The sequence below is a fragment of the Micromys minutus genome (genome assembly GCF_963924665.1).
Source record: "Micromys minutus genome assembly, chromosome: 19".
Classification (NCBI taxonomy): domain Eukaryota; kingdom Metazoa; phylum Chordata; class Mammalia; order Rodentia; family Muridae; genus Micromys; species Micromys minutus.
Window position 1 is genome coordinate 25,181,587 of NC_137954.1, and position 19,536 is coordinate 25,201,122.

Genomic DNA, 19,536 nt, shown 5'->3' on the forward strand with positions numbered 1-19,536 from the left:
TCCCTGTGAGTGTGCAACATCTACCAAGTCTGCTGTACGGACAACCAGCTCACAGACACTCAGGTCCAAGAACAACACATTCACAAAGTAAACGATGACTGGACAGTAGCAACTTGTATCACAAGAAGAAAGGTGGCCAAGAAGGGGATACACACATACACATACAGAAACAGACTCAAGATCATCAGGCCTGGAAACTTCCACACAATGTTCCAATGACACCCCCCTACACACACACACACAAAGCACTAGAAGATTAGGAAAACCTTGAAAATGTTCTCAAGAGAGAAAATGATGCTAAAAGAAACCCAGATGTGGTAAGTATAAAATGAATGGAATTTTGGATTCATCCCTACTGTCAGCCTCTCTTAGAATTGAGGGAAAGGCAATTGCAGACTTGGGAAGAAAGGCTTAACTTGACCAAATTAAAATGGCCTAAAGCCATGAAGAGACCATGGGTAAAACAGAAACACACATCAGCTAGGGCAGAGGAGAAGCCAAGAGTCAGTGACGACTGGAGCAGATGGAGAAGCTCCATCCACAGTTCCCATGATCACAGCTGAGTGCTGGTCGCTGGTTGATTGAGAAGGACATCCTCTGGCTAATCACATTTTCTACTTTAATGTTTACCATTTGTTTCTTATATAGATTAGCAATTTTCAATGAATTAGAAGGTATATTATAAAATAAAAACAACACGAAAATATAAATTTTCGCATAATCTTGCAAAAACATGGAGAGTTCATCAAAGGTGCCAATCATCACTGTTGTCTAAAGATTGTGAAGAATCTGGTTTCAGTTACAGACCTGTCAAAGAGTTGGCAAAGAAAAATACCTATACAGACTTAGATGGCACCAAGGAAGGAAATGATAATACACAAACAAACAAACAAACAAACAAAAGAGACATTCTTTGTTGTTCAAAGATTTAGTACTTCACAGGCACAGTAAATAGCAACAGTGGAGAGGGACAGAAAAGCCACCTTCTGACAGCAGGTCACTAACAGCAAGCCGTTTGCATCAGTCATTATCCTATCACTCCTGCATTGCCTGGTACACAGTAGGCAGAACACTGACTGATGCACAGTAGGCTCTCAAAGTATTGGCTTGCAGAAGGAATGTGAGTTCCTTTAATATGCGGCCCCTTCCTTCTAAAGCGTTCTCTGAAACAAGCGTGAATGATATATCTAATGTAACTTTTTCCTTAATTGAGGAGATTTTCCTACTTCAGGGTCTAGCTCAAATTTCACTTCCTCAGTTTTCCCACATCTCTCCTACTGCCCACAGTCCTGCCTCCCTCAAAGAGCCAGAATTAAACCTTCTTTATTCTCTATAGTACACTACTTGGTCATTCCATATTTATCTTGTTATTGTTTGAGATAATATATATATAATTAAATGACACATGCTGGACTTTAAGTCACTGTGCAGACCAAGCAGCCCTTCAACTCATTATTTCCTGCCCATAGCAAAGATTACAAAACCCACAGAACCAGGTCTGTCTCATTCATTCCATGTTAAACTATAATGTTTACTTCTTTGACTGGTCTACGAGCTATAAACTCTACAAGGACAAGGTTCTAGTTTTAGTTATACTTGTATGTCATTGTCTTCCCCCCCCCCAGTCTCTTTATATAAGCCCAGGATAACTTGGAATTTATAATTCCCTTGCTTCAACCTTCTTTTTTTGAAAGATTTGTTTACTTTATATGTAAGTACACTGTCGCTATCTTCAGACACACCAGAAGAGGGCATCAGATCCCATTACAGATGGTTGTGAGCCATCATGTGGTTGCTGGGATTTGAACTCAGGACCTCTGGAAGAGCAGTTAGCACTCTTAACCACTGAGCCATCTCTCCAGCCCTTGTCTCAACCTTCTAAGTACTAGGATTACTATCATGCCCAGCATAAACTTTCATCTTCCAGCATAATAACAAATACTTAAATGTCTGCTGGTTTTCATAAAATAAAATTATATTCTTGGTGTCCAATAAGATACCAGCATATATTAGATGCTCACAAGTGTTCATTTCATGAATTAATTGAAAGAAAGGTAATTCCAAAACAACTAAGGTGCTTCAAATCCCAGGGTTGGGAAACATCATACCTCAAATATAAAGAAATAATCTCTCTCTTTCCCTTGTTTCTAAGCAGACTGCCCTAGTTAGGGTATCTACAGCTGTGATAAAATACCATGACCAAAAGTAACTTGGAGAGGAAAGGGTTAATCTCTTCTCCTAACTCTCAGGTCACACTCCATCACTGAAGGAAGTCAGGGCAGGAACTCAAGGAAGAACTTGAAGACAGGAGTGGAAGCAGAAACTAAGGTAAAGTGCTACTTCCTAGCTCAGGGACTGTGCAGGGTGACATCCCCCACCGTGCGCTGGGACCCTCCAAAATGAATCATCAGTCAGGAAAATGCACCACAAGCTTGCCCACAGGCCAACCTGGTGGGGGCATTTTCTCATTTGTTCTCAAAATGACTCAAAGACCTTGCCTAACCCTGCACCACTGTTGAGCACTCTAGCACCAAAACTGTAGAGCTGAGTCTGAGGGAGTTCATAAGACATACAGTAACTGAGGCTGGGACATGGCTAAGTAGTTAGAATGCTTCCTTCACGAGAGTTAGGGCCAGAGTTCAGGTTCCCAGAACCCACACAGAAGTCAGATGAAAAATGTGGTCTGCCTGTCATTCTAGCTTCCAAAGGCAGAGACGAGGGATCTATACAGAGCAAGCTTGTTAGTGTGACTAGCCAAATTGGTGAGTTCTGGGTCTGACTGCCTCAATTAGTAAGGTGGAAGACCAATAAAGAACAATTTCCAGCATCAGGCCTACTCACACACTTGCATGTGCACACATGTATGTGTTGAGTACACATGCAAACATGTACAGATACACAGACACACAGACACACACACACACACACACACACACACACACATGAAAGTACAAAAACATAAAATAAAAGTACCTTAAGTGATGTGGGCTAGAATAAAAAGGGAAGCTAGGCAGATGTACTAAGTGAAACTAGACATGATAACCTCCTGCCAGCACGGGAGAGTATAAACACCTAAGGGGGAGGAATTGTTTAGCCTGGCCCAACAAGCTCAAAGCAAGAGAAAGAATGAAACCAGAAAGAGAGATCAAGGACCTATGACAGGAGGATGAAGTAAGAGAGACACTGCTCTGTTTGGCCTGAAGAAAGCAATGCCATATACACTGTCACAGCCACAAGTGTTACTGTCCTCAGTATTAGGGATAAAGGAAGTCTACAAACAGATGGACCACTAAAACTAGAAGAACTGAATCTTGATATAAACATGTATGCTTGTCATAGTTAGTCCTTTACCCAGTTTGCAAATCTATAGTCCCATACCCAGTGTTATTAAAGTGGTGTCTAAAACCCCACTGATTCTGACTGCTCCAGATGTACCTTGAACACAAGATGAAAGCAGAAAAGCACAGACTCAGCAAAGTCATGGAACTGGACTCCCCTAACCCTATGTGTGGGCAAATGAGCAAAGTATCCCAGGCGCATTCATTCTCCTTCACTATCCCTCCTGTCCGTGACCAGTGACCCTCAAACTAGAGTTTGAAGAGCGCATGCTCTTCTTGCCTTCCCACTTTCTATCTCAGTAAAGTTTGCCTAGTGGGCCTCAGTGGTTCCCATGACACCAACAGTGACTAGGATAAGGAACACTTTGTGTTCTTCATGAGAACATCGTAAGAAAAATAAGATATATAAAAAATAAGTATGTGAAAATCCAAGAAAATACTAAGAAAAAATACAACTATCACAAGGGAATACGGGGTAAACTACATAACTACTGTGAAATGTGGGGAGGTAAGAGGAGAGCTTCCTGCCACAGATGAGCTTCCCAGGGAAGAAAGATAAACATTGATTAGCTGAAAGCAATTTTAATATGTATGCTGTCAAAATTGCTTGTTCGACAGATGAATTAAACAGAAATCAGGGAACTTCATTAATATATCCAAGTGACACATTTATTAAAAGAAGAGTTAGAATACAAACCTAAGTACTTTGACTTCAAATCTAGGGCAGATGATAGGGATAGATGAAAAGAAGCAAGAAATGGCCCAGTCTGTAAGGGCAGGCTAAGCAGTGGATTGGCTGGGATGGGGGTGGGGTAAGTAATCTTAGGGGTCCCTTCTCCTCAGGACTACTGCCACACCTTGAATCAGCAATAGGGCCCAACAGAGCCTCTATATTCTTCACCAATGTGTCCAGCTCTGGGACCTGCTTCTCCTCTGAGGGACACCATCCTCATTCCCTGATGCCTCCTGATGCTAAGGGCTCAAGAAACATGGTGTTTCACATATGGCACAGTTAGCTGAAGTCACTCCATATACGAACTGGCTCTGCTCACAACTCCACCCTCCTCTCTTGTTCCCACCAATGCTAAGGAAACCAGATGTACAAATGGTTAACAGAGGGGGAAAAATCCCACCCAGACCACTTGAAACGCGGCTAGTCTGGCTGGGCTTCCAGTCTGCTCAGTGACTGCTCCATGCTGCTATTTATAGTCTCTGGGTGCCCAGCCCAGCTTCCAGGTCACTAATTGTGGCCCAACCCAGAGCCAACTCCACACCTCCTTCTCCGCCCTTCAACACAAGGAACAAGAAGCAAACCCAGCTTTGTCCAGCTGAGCACAGCCAGAAACAAGACCTGAACCCAAGACCAGATTATATATTGCCTTGCAGAATATCAACATTGTCTAAGGTCTGCTGCCCTTGTACTGCATGTGCTGGAGAGCTGAGCTGTCTCACCCTCTAGCTTATATCTCTTCTAAATATTCTAGGTGCATCGAAGTAAATTCCGAGTTCAGTTTACCTCATTACCACAATAAAGAGGGAAGATGAGAGTTTGACTAAGTGTCAAAGCATTTGTGAAGCTGTGTGCCTTTTCCTGGGTCTGTTAGCCTGTTCATCCATTTGTATTACTATTCCAGTCGTCCACAGCAAGGGGAGTAATCAGAGAGAAGGCATGCTCAGAATTAAACGTTTCAAAATGTTTCTCAAGCAGAATATACTTAAGTCTTCAACATTCTTAGTTCCAGATAGAGACCCTGAGTATGAGTTTTCTGAGAATGTTGTGAATAATGTCTCTGACATCAAGAGACAGATACTATAATGGTATAAATTATAATATTAGCATATACACATATACGCTATATATTATTGTATTATATATAATAGTATATATATATATATATATATATATATATATATATATATTACAATAGTATAAACACTATTATTTGAGTATTATTCTACAATAGTACACTTTACCCAGAGACGCAGAATATTAAAATTGCAATGACTATGTTTTGGCATATGAGGCTATGTGAGTTATCCTGAGAGCAGAAAAGGTCTCATACATATGAGCAAAAGACAAAGCTTAGCCCAAAGACTTGCTAAGGTTCTGTCTGTCTGTCTTATGTTAGATCTGTGCCCTGAGTTGCACTGGAGAGCCACCAACAGATCACTATCTCCACCATGGACTCTATATCCGATCCCTTGGTCCCATTCATCCCAGTTAAAGCTGACAGTTATCGATGATGATCAGATTCAGAACAAAGGACAGAGACGAGCAACGAAGGAAAAGGTATAATAACAGAAGACAGTCCCTTCCTTCCCAAACCATGGTCACCATTCTCCCCAGACAGTGCAACAAGTCTCCACCCTCTGTGCCCTTGAGTTAGACCACTCAAGACTACACACCCTGATGCCAGTCATCTTCTCATGAGGGGTTCAATTTAGCCACTGGGTCATATGCCAGGGATTCTAGTTACTCTGAAGCAGGAACCAGAATGCTGCTGAGCTACCTCATCATCACCCACAAATACCCATTCCCAGCCCCAAATCTTTCCTCTCAAGACCACAAGGGGAAAAAGTTTCCAAATTAAAAAACTAAAACTGGCAACAAAGGTGCCCCATGGCAGTAACCTTTAAAACTGGCCATTAAAGTTTATAAGTCAGACGGGCACCAAGTGAATGATCAAGAAGAGAAAAATAGCCCCCTCCCTTTAAGACCCAGAGCCACAGCCTCCTGCCACACAGCTGATGTCACAAGAAGCACTTGCAGCCATCAAGGGCTCTCTGTGTCCTAACTACAACTGCTCATGATATAGCCTCTGTTTGTCTGGCTGCAAAGAAAAAGGAGAGGAGGGACAAGGAGGTGTGGTTTGGGGTGTAGGAGGTAGGAACAGGGAGAAAAGAGGAAGACACGCCCAAGATCTCTCGTACAAGGAAGACTGCCTGAGACCCACAGACCAGGAGGAAACAGACCTTGCCAGACAGCAGTTCTCAGCTTTTCTTTCCACCCATTGCACACAAGGCTCAGCACAGATTTCCACTGGTTACTGGGATTCATTATACAATGACCCTGACTTATCCTGGGACAAGGGGGTGCCTATGGGAGTTATTTTGATAAAAGTATGAATAGCCTTCCAAATCACTCCCATTCCAAATCATCCACCTGTTCTGTGGAGTAACAGAAAAACATGAATTTGGGGAGACCTCTTCCTCACTCCTTTCCTTCCACATGGAAGGTGTATTCAATAAATACACCTGAGAGCTTCTCTTCCAGGCATTGTTCTAGAACACCAGGAAAAAAAAGCATGACCATACAAACCCAAATTCCCACTCTAAGCCCAGCAACATCTTCAGAATATGGGCCCCAGTAAATGCTAACACACACACACACACACACACACACACACACACACACACACACACAAAGACAAAGACAAAGACGAAAACAAACAAACAAACAAAACAGAGTAGAGGGATAGGAAGAGCTGGGAACATAGTTCTACATGTCAATCAAACCTTCCAGAGGTTGAGACAGGAGAACTACAAGTTCAAGGCTAGCTCAGGCTAAAATCTCTCAAATAGTGCTAGTAGTTGGGTAGGGATGAAGGTGAGGCTGAAACTGTAGATAAGGTAGCTCTTGAGAAAAGACCTAAAGAAAGAAAAGTGCTGGCAAGCTGGGTCAGCAGTTAAGGACACCTGCCACTTAGCAAACCTGAACTCCTGAGGTCAACCCCCAGGCTCTACATAATGGAAGAAGAGAGACATTAATTCACTGCCTCTCACTTCCAAACATTTCCTGATGCTTCAAACCCTACCATACACATGCACACAAAATAAATAAAAACAAAACTTAAAGAGAGACAATGAGCCATGCACATATCCGAATAAGAGCAAATGAGAAGGTTTGAAATTGGGGCACATGTCTGGTGTATCATTAGATACACCGGTATACGGTGGTGGCCCCAGAGCTGAGCCTAGATACCACTGGCTGCCACAGGGCTCTTCCTCTGACTTGGACAGGGTAGTATGAAGTCATCCAGGCCAGCGATGTGCCCACAAGCAGAAACAAACTTAAGTAGCTTGGTGGAAGAAGAACTCATGTGAAGTAAGATGAACTTAATACTAAAGGATTTCTCTTTATTTGTCTTCAAGTTAATCTCATCCACCCTCACAGAATCCTTGTAAGGAAAAGTAGTCTATCCTTCAGTTAAGAACTAGCAAGAAGAGAGGGATCATTTAACAATGATTCTAAAGCTAGAGCTGGAATAGGAATTTGTTCTTGTTACCCTGGCCCATGGTTCCCTAGGCATAAAAATCACAGAATAATAAAAAATATGAGGCAGATTACCTTTCCTAGCCCTCATCTTACTTAAGAAGCAGGCAGCAAAAGTGAATTTCATGTTTCCTAAGTAAGAGGTTAACACTCCTTAGAGAAAAACATGCTACAGCTTTTTTTTTTTTAAAAAAAAAAAAAGAGAAACCAGCTTTTTCAAATCTCACACTCTAGAAACTCTCCTACAAGGAAAGATATGGTGATGACATCACGATCACAGAAGACTAAAGAGTACCTTCTGTCCTCTGACCCTTAGAAAAAGTCTAGGTCCACTGTCCTTTATCAAACGCCCTACAACTTAATGTTCTTGGAAGACAGAAGCTTCACTGGCCAAGGGATGTAGGCTCTGAAGACCACAAATAAAGCTATAGCATAAATCTAGACACATAGACACAGAGACAGACAGACACACAGACACGGATAGAGACAGAGAGAGACAGAGACACAGAGAGAGAGGAGAAAGAGAGTTTGTATATGCATGCACAAACGTGTACAGTCAGTGGCAAGGAAAGGAAAGCACATACAACACAACACACCAGAGCAGCTGCAGAAAACAACTGCTTGTTAAGTTAAAATTAAACTCTGCACAAATATTGACCTTTGGAGGGGACAGAAACTGGTCCCATATTTACCAGCCTTATAAATGGGATTGACCACAGCTGCCCCACGTGCTTGGCCAACATGATGGCAGGATGGGGTGAGGCCCCACATTGGGGGTGAGAGATCAGTGAGAGGAACAGAATACATTTTAAACACTTTCTGAAATGTACTTACTCTTGGTGGGTCAAAGTTCCCAAAAGCATTACAGTGGAATTTCTAGGAAAGCAAATAAGAAAGTCTCTGAAAGTGGGGATAGGGGTGTTAGAGAAATAGGAATAGAGAAGAAAAGGGAAATATCCAAAAGGCAAATGCTAAGAAGAATGAGATGCAGAATCCATGGAAGCAGAATTCAGAGAACACTGAGGAGCTTATCCTTTTGAACCCTGGCACTTAGTCAAACTAAGAGTCAGAAGGTAGACCAGGTGACCAATTTAAGTAACCCAGCAGAACAACAAGAACTGCCCTGGTTTGAGTATGGGCTATGCTTCTTACTGGACATGTAACCCAGGGAACTCAACTACCCTCCCCCACATTTCCTCATCTATAAAATAGAGATACTAACTTAAAAAATTAGCCTAGAGCACATGTTTAATCCCAACACTCAGGAAGCAGAGACAGGAGGATCTCTATGAGTTCAAGGCCAGCCTGGTCTACGGAGCAAGTTCCAGGATAGCCAGGGGTATACAGAGAAACCCTGTCTTAAAAAACAAAAACAAAATATTGACCTAATTTACCAAGACTAGAATATAAAACAAGGCAACATGGGGAGAGTGTCTGACCAACTATAAAGACCATGAAGATATCAATCATTTTATTAACTCTGTGCCTGCTACGTTTGTATCTTATGTCATATTACAAATCTGAGAGCAAGTTAAAATCTCTCTTGGGCAAGTCATAGAAGAGTTTAACCTTACCCTCAACAGTTTAAAGTCTCCTCAGGGACACACCTTGATCCTCCCCTTGCAGTAAGATAACAGGGGAGCCAGCCTGAGGGAATATAGCCCCACCCCCAATCCAGACTTGGGTCAGACATGGAGGAGGAGAAAGAACTCATAATGAGATCTTACTTCCCTGAAAGCTGAATTCAGGCAATTCAAGGTTTTACAGGAACAAGCATCAAAGATGCTGAGAAAACCAGCTCCACTCAAATCTCTGCTTTCTTCCTCCTTTATCCTCCCGTTTATGCCCATGACCCACACTGTACAGCAAGAAGCATAAAAGTCTAGATCCACTCTCGTGTAGCGCGACACACATCCCCTCACTATTATAAGATTGAATGTGAAATACCCCCAAAGCTCAAGAGTTAAAAGTTTGTTTGCAAATAGATCAATGATCAGAAGAAGTAGGTTGTGGGAGGTGTAATTGAACTATGAGGCTCTGACCTTATCAATGGATTCCTAACTCGATGGTGCTATTGGTAGATGACAGAAAATTTAGACAGCAGGACCTAGTTCAAGAAAATGGAACCTTGGCAGCATGCTTTTAGAGGCTATATCCTGTCATCAGGCCCCCTCATTCTACCCTCCCTGCTTCTCAGGTACCATAATATGAGCATCTTTGCTTCCATACTTGTTCTTCACCATGGTGTTCTATTTCACTACAGCCCAGAAACCCATTTCACATCTACATAGAAATGCCTGAAACACTAAGCCAAATATCCCTTTTTTCTTCCTTAAATTCATTTTCTCAAGTGTTTCTGTCTCTGTAGCAGAAAGCTGACTAACATACCCACTAAAATTCAGAAAGTATTGCAAATAAAAAAATACATAAAAGCCAGGTGGTAGTGACACACACCTTTAATCCCAGAACTTGGAAGGCAGAGGCTGGGGGAATCTCTGAGTTTGAGGCCAGCCTGGTCTACAGAGTGAGTTCCAGGACAGCCAGGACTATATAAAGAAACCCTGTCTGGATAAACAAAACAAACAAATAAAAAAAAAACAAAGCAAAACAAAAAGTACATTAAAAAGATTTCTTCTCCCAAATGTCCAGTTTTACATGATATTCCTGTGCCTATATGTGGTACATTGCTCACACTATACATCTTAAAACCATGGAGTGGATAAGCTACTACCATTTTTGCATCTCAAAAGGTAATGACTAAATTAAAGTCCTTTACCTTCTTGGTGCTAAGCAAAATTAAACCACTAGTGACTTTTGACTCTGCTTTGCTTGTTCAATCTTTTACCTTAATATATCACAGTTTATATTGTTGAATGTGTGTCATAAAACATAAACAATGCACAGCAGAGCCATGTCAGCAACTCAGGAAGAATTCCCAACACTGCAGTCTCTGGAGTCACAAGGCAGGAAGATGTTTTTGCATTCACTGCACCAAATACGTGCAGAAACAGATTCAAAACAAACTGGGGAGGGACAAATGTACAGGGATGGCAGGAGTGGGTGGGGAATTAAGCTCCAGGTGGAAGAACGCCTCCCTTGGATATCCAAGAATGTACGTGAATACAATCTTTAGCTTTGCCCTTGACAGGCTCCAAAAAGGAACTTTCAGGATCAGAAAGAGTCCTTTCCTCACATTGTGGACAAATGGCTAACCTCAGTAGTCTCTTCTACAAAAATGAGGAATAGGAGAACTAGCTGGCCTTCCCTGTACAAACCTAAGATTTCTGGTCAAGCCCATAAGGCAAGCTATAGCCAGAATGGGTATTATTTTATTTCATACTAGTAGAAAAGAGAAGGAAAAATTTCATTCCATAATTAAAATTGTTATCCATTTAAACACACACACACACACACAGAGAGAGAGAGAGAGAGAGAGAGAGAGAGAGAGAGAGAGAGAGAGAGAGAGAGAGAGAGAGAGAGGTGGGGGGAGGGAGACAGAGACAGAGACAGAGAGACAGACAGAGACAGAGACATTGAGAGTGAGACAAAAACAGAGAGAGAGAGTGAGGCAGAGACAGAGAGAAAAGGCTGAGAACCATTCTTTTCTAAGTGCCCAGGCTCCCAGGAGAAGCCTGAGATAGAATTCGGTCTACCATTCTCCAGATTCTTCTTCCCACAATATTCTTATCCCCCCTCCCCCCCAATCCAATAAGTCTAGCAGGGAGGAAAGTGTGGCAGAGGCTGTAAACAAACATCATAGAAAGCAAAATATTCTTCAGAAGAAATCCAGGGCTTTGCACAAACTAGGTAAACCTATGAAAAGAACAAACAGGCACACAATAGGACAATGGACAGTCATCCAGCAGAAAATGTGGCACACCCATTTGTCTACAAGGGGTTTCCTGACTCTACCCACCATTCCATTTATGAAACCATCCTGATATTCCCCAGACTAAATGTAGGCTACCTAACTTCAACAGTTTGAAAACTACAACCTCACATGAGATTAGCAGTTACATACTATTTGTTTTCCATGGTCTGTGTTCTCCTGTCCAAGTTTGTAGACTGGTCTCTCTGAGACATTCCTAAACAGATCATGTGACATTAGGACTGATTCCTATTTAGAAATGTCTTAGTCTAAGTAAGCAAAATATTATTCCTGGGGGCTTCTGACCAGAGAGTCCTTTAACCGTGAAGATAATAATAACAATGTAAGTATTTCATTGGTCAGTAAGACACAAAAGGCTTATACACAGATAGACTTGGAAGCCAGGGTCCTGGGAAAATGAGCACATGTGGCCCAACATACACACACACACACACACACACACACACACACACACACACACACACACGAAAGAGAGAGGTGGGGGGAGACTGACGACTGACTCAGCTGGATGCTGGCAGATGTTGGAGCATACAACTTTAATCCCAGAACCAGGGAGGTAGAGGCAGGCAGATCTCTGTGAGTTTGAGGTCAGCTTGGTATGCCATGAGCTCTAGACCAGTCAGGGCTAGGCCCTGTGTTAAAGAGAGAGACAGACAGAGAGAGGGAAGGAGAGACTCACAGACCCAGTAGACGTGGCCACATACAAGCAACTTTTTATCTGAGACCCAAGCATAGCAGAAGTTTCTGGCTGCCATAGGACTGTCTGAAACTCAGAAATGACTGAACTTGAAGCATACTAGGAAGAACTGCTCCACCGTACTCTTTGAAGCTCTCAGAGAAGCAAATAAGGAAACATTGCTACCGGGTACCTGTGAGTGCTGCCGACTCACAAGCCCCAGGAAACAGCCTGAATAGAGTCTTATTCAGGCCAAGGGAAAATGCTGTTAAAACATACAAAACTCCTTTGACTAATGTGAGAGGGGAAAGAGCCTCTATAATTAACAGAGACTGTCACAGGCATCAGGGGCCTCCGACATGTTCTATGCAAACCACTTAAAAAGACCCAATCTTTTAGGAGAAGGCTGGGGTTTGTGAGCAGGGGCTCCAACAGGCTGGGACAACTTTTCCAAAAGCATCTCACCATATTTAAAGAGAAGAAGAGAAATGGAGGTGGGGTATGGGGAGGAAAAACCCCAAACCTCAACTTAATGTTTTCCCACCACTGGAACTAAAAAGTGAAAAAGAAGAAGTCCAAACGCAACCAGGTTTCAATTAGGGCCTAATTAGAAAGAGAAGCGGCCCTGCTGACGGATCTGGGGAAACGCAGTCGGCCCTTATGGGCTGAGCCATCCACTTGAAAGCTGTGGTGATTAGAGAGGGACAACTTATGGTGAGAAGAGGGAGCAGAAGAGGGCTTGGGGCTAGCCAATCCTACAAGTCAAGGGCCAGAACAGATAGTCCTGAAGCGCCCACTGATCAGCCACATGTGTAAAGCATTACACAGAGGGCAGTGAGGGAAAGGATGTCACTCAGCATTCACCATCATACACATATACACAAGGGTTCCAGAAATTACATTCTACTTTTTGTGAGACACAAATCCACATGGATAACTCACATGGCCTCTCTGCATTCCTCTCAGAGCATACTAATGTTTTTATATGCTACGCAGAGAATTGGAAGAAAGTCATTCTATCACTAGCTATTCCTGAATGAAGAGATCTAGATCTGCCCCAGCTCTCAAAAGAAGCCAGGTGAAGCTTACAATATCAGGTAGGCTGGGATATCACACATTGAGACGAATACAGAGTGACTGGAACAGCAATGTGTATCTTCTTTGTGACCTGAGAGGATTTAAGTCCACTTTCTGTAGGAAGGCCGGAATTTCCAAGAACACATAACAAGGAACCAGGTACGCAGTCTTGTATACAGAGCAAGAGGTGAGAAAACAGCCTGTTCCACTCAAATTTGCAAGACTCAAAGCAGTTTGATCAGGCAGCATGGAATACACTCCCCACCTTGCTCTGGGGTATACTGTCCCTTGTTGATTTAATTCAGGCAACTTGGAGAAGGGACAGGAAGGGCTAGGGCAAACATGTCACAGCCTAAAGTGAATAGGGCTGACAAAAAGAAAAGGCAAAGAACAGAGTTGAGGAGAGGAAAAGAGGAGAGGCCTCTCTTCCCATCCCACAACCTGGGCTCTATCCAACACAAAGTTAATTCCTAACCTCGACTTCACCACCCTGCCCACTGCTTACATGATTTATCCCCCCTATCTGCCTGCATCGGCTTTATAAGCCTCCCAGCCCTACACACCATTATAAAAGATGTCTGTGCTGCTGGCTCAACCCGGCCCAGCACTGGCTCCTGCCACGGTAACCCTTTTCTACCCTTTCATTTTACAAGCCTTTCACCATCATGGAAATCTGAAATCCCACGAAAGAACAGTAAACAAACACCACAAGGGAAAGAAAATACCTGTCCAGGCTACTCAGAACAGCAAAAGTCACAAATGGATGGACGTCTAAGCCAGGGATGAAGGCCTCTAAGCACAAGCAGAGAGCTGCTTTCTTTCCTGGACCCACCTAGACAGTAAGAAGCAGCTGCACACAGATGAGCTGATCCTTCATGGGACTAAAGCCACACCTGGATCTCAGTTTTACTCTCTATACTATAGGAGATACCAATGTGACAGTGGTCAGAGTCACAGCCAAGTACTGGCATACACAGCAGAGGAGCTATTGTGCTCTGGGACATTAAGCATCTGAAAGATGGGGGTAGGGTAGCAGTTCCGATTCCTTCCTATTCCTATTAGTATTCCTAGTTAAACTTTCAACAGGGTTTCTCCTTTATTCTGGGCAAACTTTCCCTTTCAAAACCAGATTCCATTGATTGATCCAACCCAAGAATAAGCCAAAGGAAGTTTCCTAGTAGTGTCTGTTTTACCGTCTTTGTTTTTTGTTTTCTGAAACAGTGTCTCTCTCTCTAGCCTAGACAAGCCTGGAACTCATTATATAAACTTAAGCTGGGGAGCCACTTGCCTCAGCCTCCAAAGTGCTGGAATTACAGATGTGGATCCCCATGTCTCGATTTTCCTATCTTGAGTAATGTAGTATCATCACTTTGAACACCTAAAATCTACATCTGCTTCTGTGTCTCCTCATATATCCCAAAAGCTCCCTCAGCTTCAGTGCCAAAAGCTATGCTTTCTCATCACAGACCTCCAGAGAACCTGCCAACACTGCTGGAATCTGTTTTTTCCCTAAAATGCCCTCTTACCACAGAGCCTAAGCCAGAAATCAGGGTCAGACCTTCCCCCAATTAACTTGGCTGAGAATGGACACTAAGGAATTCTCTGCTAGTCTCTGGGGCTCCAATTGCTCTGCCAAGGAGATGGAGCACTCCCCTAGGGTTCAGTTGTTCACTTGGGGTTAAGGAGCCAGGAGATGGAGGCGGAGGGCAGGAGGGCTGGGGAGGGCAGGAAGAGAAGAGAGCTTTGATTCAGCGACCAGACTGAGTTCTCTACAGGCCAGGCTCCGCTGAGGTTTCTCGGGAGAAATAGGCCTCTGTGGTGTAGCTGTGTCTGTAAAGCGGATGGAAATGCCCATAAAGCCATATCAAACCCTGTGCAGAGAAGGACAGGGATATATATAGAACCAGGAACCAAAGGAGCCACAGGGGATTCAGGCAGCCAGCTCCGCCCAGCCCTTAAACACGCCTCAGGGAAGGGGGAGGCCCAAGGAACAAGCTCCAGGAATGAAGGCTGGAGACAGCACGGCGGGTTTGCCAAGGGAGTGGGGAAATTAGGGGCGTCTCAGGGACAATGCTAGAAGGGAACTAACAACTAGGCTGTTGGAATCAATCAAAGTTGGGGACAACCTAGGCCCAGGTCAGCTCAGGGATGCTAAGAAACCAGACTTGGGGAGTTTGATCAGAGACTTGTCTGCCTTGACGTCCCACTGTCTTGACCCTTGACCGTGCAATGCTTCCATCTCAGAGCCAAAAAGCTACTGATCAATTTGTTCCCCTGGTCTTATTCTCCCAACTAGCACCTCCACTTTAAATTAGACCAGGAGCTAGTGTGCATTTCTTCCTCACTTAGTCCTAACCTCCTAGAGAAAATGAAGCTGAGGACAGTGAAAAAAAAAAAGAAAAGAAAATGTATCCTTAGGAAATGTCTTAAGGCAAAGAAAGTATGCCAAGAAGAAAAATCATCATAAAAATAGAATCAAGTCAGGTGTGATGGCACGCATCTGTATTCCCAGCACCAAGGCGGCTGCAGCAGGATTGCTGTGAGTCTGAGGTAAGCGGTTTGAGGACAGTTTGAGCTACATAGTGAGACCTTGTCTCAAGGGGGAAAAAGGGATAATAACAAAAAGAAAACAGAGATGCAGATGAAGGTCAGTTATCAACAGAGAACATGCTTAGCACTACCAGAAACAAAACAACCCAAATTTACAGAGAGAAAAGGACAGCCACAAAATGAGTGAGAGCTTCTCAAACCATTGCATCTGGTAGAACAAGGCTCAGAAGAGACAGTCAGGAGTGACCAGGCTCACCCGCTCAGATCTGTGGGGACCCCTCCCTAACATTAATCTTCTTGCCAAAGTATTGTCAAGATACAACACCTGTATAGGGGAGAAGGGGAGCTAGAAGACGCTATGCCTACAAGAATTTCTTATCTGAGCCACATTCAGACAACCAATTCTCCAACACCCTACCCCCAATTCAAGAAACTCCCTCCCTCTCTGAATCTCCAGTTCCCTGAAGCCCAAGTATCCCAAGGTTTTGGCGCCACCTGCTGTCTACTCCCTGATAGCTGATGGACAAGATGGACCTGACATTTGCCTGCCTTAATTCATCACAAATGCTAAAGAAAGAAAAGTTTAAGACAACATTAACTATACTATAAGTTCTGGGACAACGATTCAGCTCAGGGGTACAGCACCTGCTTAATTTCTAATTAAAGAGTGACCACTGGAGAAATTTACTCTGGTGTCGTGGTCTGATATCTTAGAAACATTTCTGGCTCATCCAGAGCAGTGGTTCTCAACCTTCCTAATGCTGCAACCCTTTTATACAGTTGTTCATATTGTGGTGACCCCACAACTATAAAATTATTTTTGTTGCTACTTCATAACTGTCATTTTGCTACTGCTATAAATCATAAGGTAAAGATCTGATATGGAGATATTTGATAACACCAGTGGTAGCTGTGCCAGTGGTGGCACACATATTTGATCACAGCATCTGGGAAGCAGAGACAGGTGGATCTCTGCGGATCTCTGAGTTTGAGGACAGGCCAGGATATCTCTCTCTCTCTCTCTCTCTCTCTCTCTCTCTCTCTCTCTCTCTCTCTCTCTCTCTCACACACACACACACACACACACACACACACAGGGTGTTTTGCCTGCATGTATGTCTATGTACCACATGCATGCAGTGTCCACAGAGCCCAGAAAAGCACATCGACTCCCCCTTTGAAGTAGAGTCACAGATGGTTATGAACCGCCATGTGGGTGCTAAGAATCAAGCCCTGATTCTCTAGAAGAAGAAAGAGGTTTTTAACTGATCCCATCGTAAGCTGGTAAATAACAGGGACTAAAGTCAGCCAAAGAATTGTAGGATACACGTGTCCTTTCCTAATCTAGCTCCCCAGTTTCCCAAGTGAGATGGATACACTGCCCATTAAAAAAGGCACCTTGAATTCTAGAAAGGGTTCCCAAAGCTTCTGTTAATATCAGAACATTCCCTCTACTTCAACTACACCATCATCATCGTTTATTATTATGTTTGCTATTATTGTATTTATCTCTTTGGAACTATCATGAATGGAAGGCCTAGGAGTACAACTCATTTATTATTGTACTGGCTTCCCTATGGGAAAACTAAGGCCCCATGAGTTATTCAGGCTTGACACCAAAATTCCAAGAGCAAATTAATCCTAAATACAATAGGAGGTGGCCTGAGCATAGTGCCATCCTTTCTTTAGCTGCACTGTCATCTCAGGGTTTTTGTTTGTTTAGTTGGATAACTGGGCTTTTGTTTGGAATTTTGTTGTTGCTATATTTTGTTTATATTTTTTAGGCAGATTCTCCTGTCTGTAATCCCAGAATTTAAGAGTTGAAGAAAGAAAGATCAAGAATCCAAAGCCAATCTAGTGAGTTTGAGGCCAATCTGGGCTGCATGAGGCCCTGTCTCAAAAACAACAACAACAAAACAAAAACAAAACAACAAAAAAAGAAAAATCCAAAAAAAGCAATAGACTTTTTCTTGTCTTAAAAATGAAACAAAACAAATCCGAGTGGAGCGAGCCAGTCGAGTGGTTGTGTGTTCGCGTCTCGGAAACCGGTAGCCCTTGCAGCATGGCTGACCAACTGACTGAAGAGCAGATTGCAGAATTTAAAGAAGCTTTCTCACTATTTGACAAGGATGGGGATGGGACAATAACAACAAAGGAGCTGAGGACACTGATGAGGCTTCTGGGGCAGAACCCCACAGAAGCAGAGCTGCAGGACATGATCAATGAAGTAGATGCGGATGGTAATGGCACAATTGACTTCCCCGAATTTCTGACAATGATGGCAAGAAAGACACAGACAGTGAAGAGGAGATTAGAGAAGCATTCCGTGTGTTTGATAAGGACGGCAATGGCTATATTAGTGCAGCAGAACTTCGCCACATGATGACAAACCTTGGGGAGAAGTTAACAGATGAAGAGGTTGATGAAATGATCAGGGAAGCAGACATTGATGGGGACGGTCAGGTAAACTACGAAGAGTTTGTACAAACGATGACAGCGAAGTGAAGACACTGTACAGAATGTGTTAAATTTTTTGTACAAAATTGTTTATTTGCCTTTTCTTTGTTTGTAACTTATCTGTAAAAGGTTTCCCCTACTGTCAAAAACATGCATGTATAGTAATTAGGACTTCATTCCTCCATGTTTTCTTCCCTTATCTTATGTCATTGTCCTTAAACCTTATTTTAGAAAATTGATCAAGGACCATGTTGCATGTGGCTTCCTCTGGATATATCTAAGCCCTTCTGTACATCTAACCTTAGATGGAGTTGGTCAAATGAGGGAACATCTGGGCTATGCCTTTTTTAAAGTAGCTTTTAGGAACTGTCAGCATGTTGTTGTGAAGTGTGGAGTTCTAACTCTGCGTGGACTGTGGACAGTCAACAATATGTACTTAAAAGTTGCACTATTGTATCCAGGTACTCCGTACACTATTTTTTTGTACTGCTGGTATTGTACCAGAAACAGTTTCTTTTATTGTTACTTGCTTTTTAAACTTTGTTTAGCCACTTAAGGAAAATCTGCTTATGGCACAATTTGCCTCAAATCCATTCCAAGTTGTATATTTGCTTTCCAATAAAAAAATTACAATTAAAAAAATGAAACAAAACAAACGAACAAACAAACAAAAAACCATTGCTTTTTACTGTGTAGCCCAGGCTGACCTTGAACTTCCAACTGTCTTCTTGTCCTAGCTTACTAAGTACTGGATTATATGTGTGCTTTTCTGAGCTAGCCTCAGCTGGCTACAGGGGATGGTTGTGAGCTCCAAATCCTCCTGCCTTACATCTAGCCATTTCTTGTGAGCTTTCTAAGACTCCATAATTACCCCACCTCCAAGGTATACATCACCACCATGGCTAACAGTGATGCTAAGTTCCCAAACTGAACCAAAGAACAGACCACAGTTGGGCAAACCAAGTTAAATCTTTCAAGAGAAAAATAAAATTAAAAACACCAGGGGGAGAACACCAGACTATTCCCCACCCTAGAATGCACATTTACAAGTTCTACTCAAACAGCTCTAAGGGCAGGGGAAACCCCAACAAAGGCAGCAGTCACACTAACAAACAGGAAAACCAGAAGGAGGATCCTCAAAGTAAGCCTTCCTTATCAGGGGTTCTCAACCTTCCTAATGCTGTGACATTTTAATACAGTTCCTCACGCTCTGGTTACCCCCAGCTATAAGATTATTTAGTTGCTATTTCATAACTATAATTTTACCACTGTTATG

The 19,536-nt window shown here is 42.9% G+C and overlaps 1 protein-coding gene and 1 pseudogene across 2 annotated transcripts in view; one reads left to right on the forward strand and one right to left on the reverse strand.

The window, feature by feature from the left end:
• The window catches only part of NHEJ1 (non-homologous end joining factor 1), an 82,478-nt gene that overhangs the window by 25,468 nt on the left and 37,474 nt on the right, over positions 1 to 19,536 (reverse strand). The gene's annotated exons all lie outside the window — the stretch shown is intronic.
• Positions 17,810 to 18,403, forward strand: LOC308433287 (calmodulin-like; annotated as a pseudogene). Its single transcript has one exon. The product of its transcript is annotated as a calmodulin-like (transcript).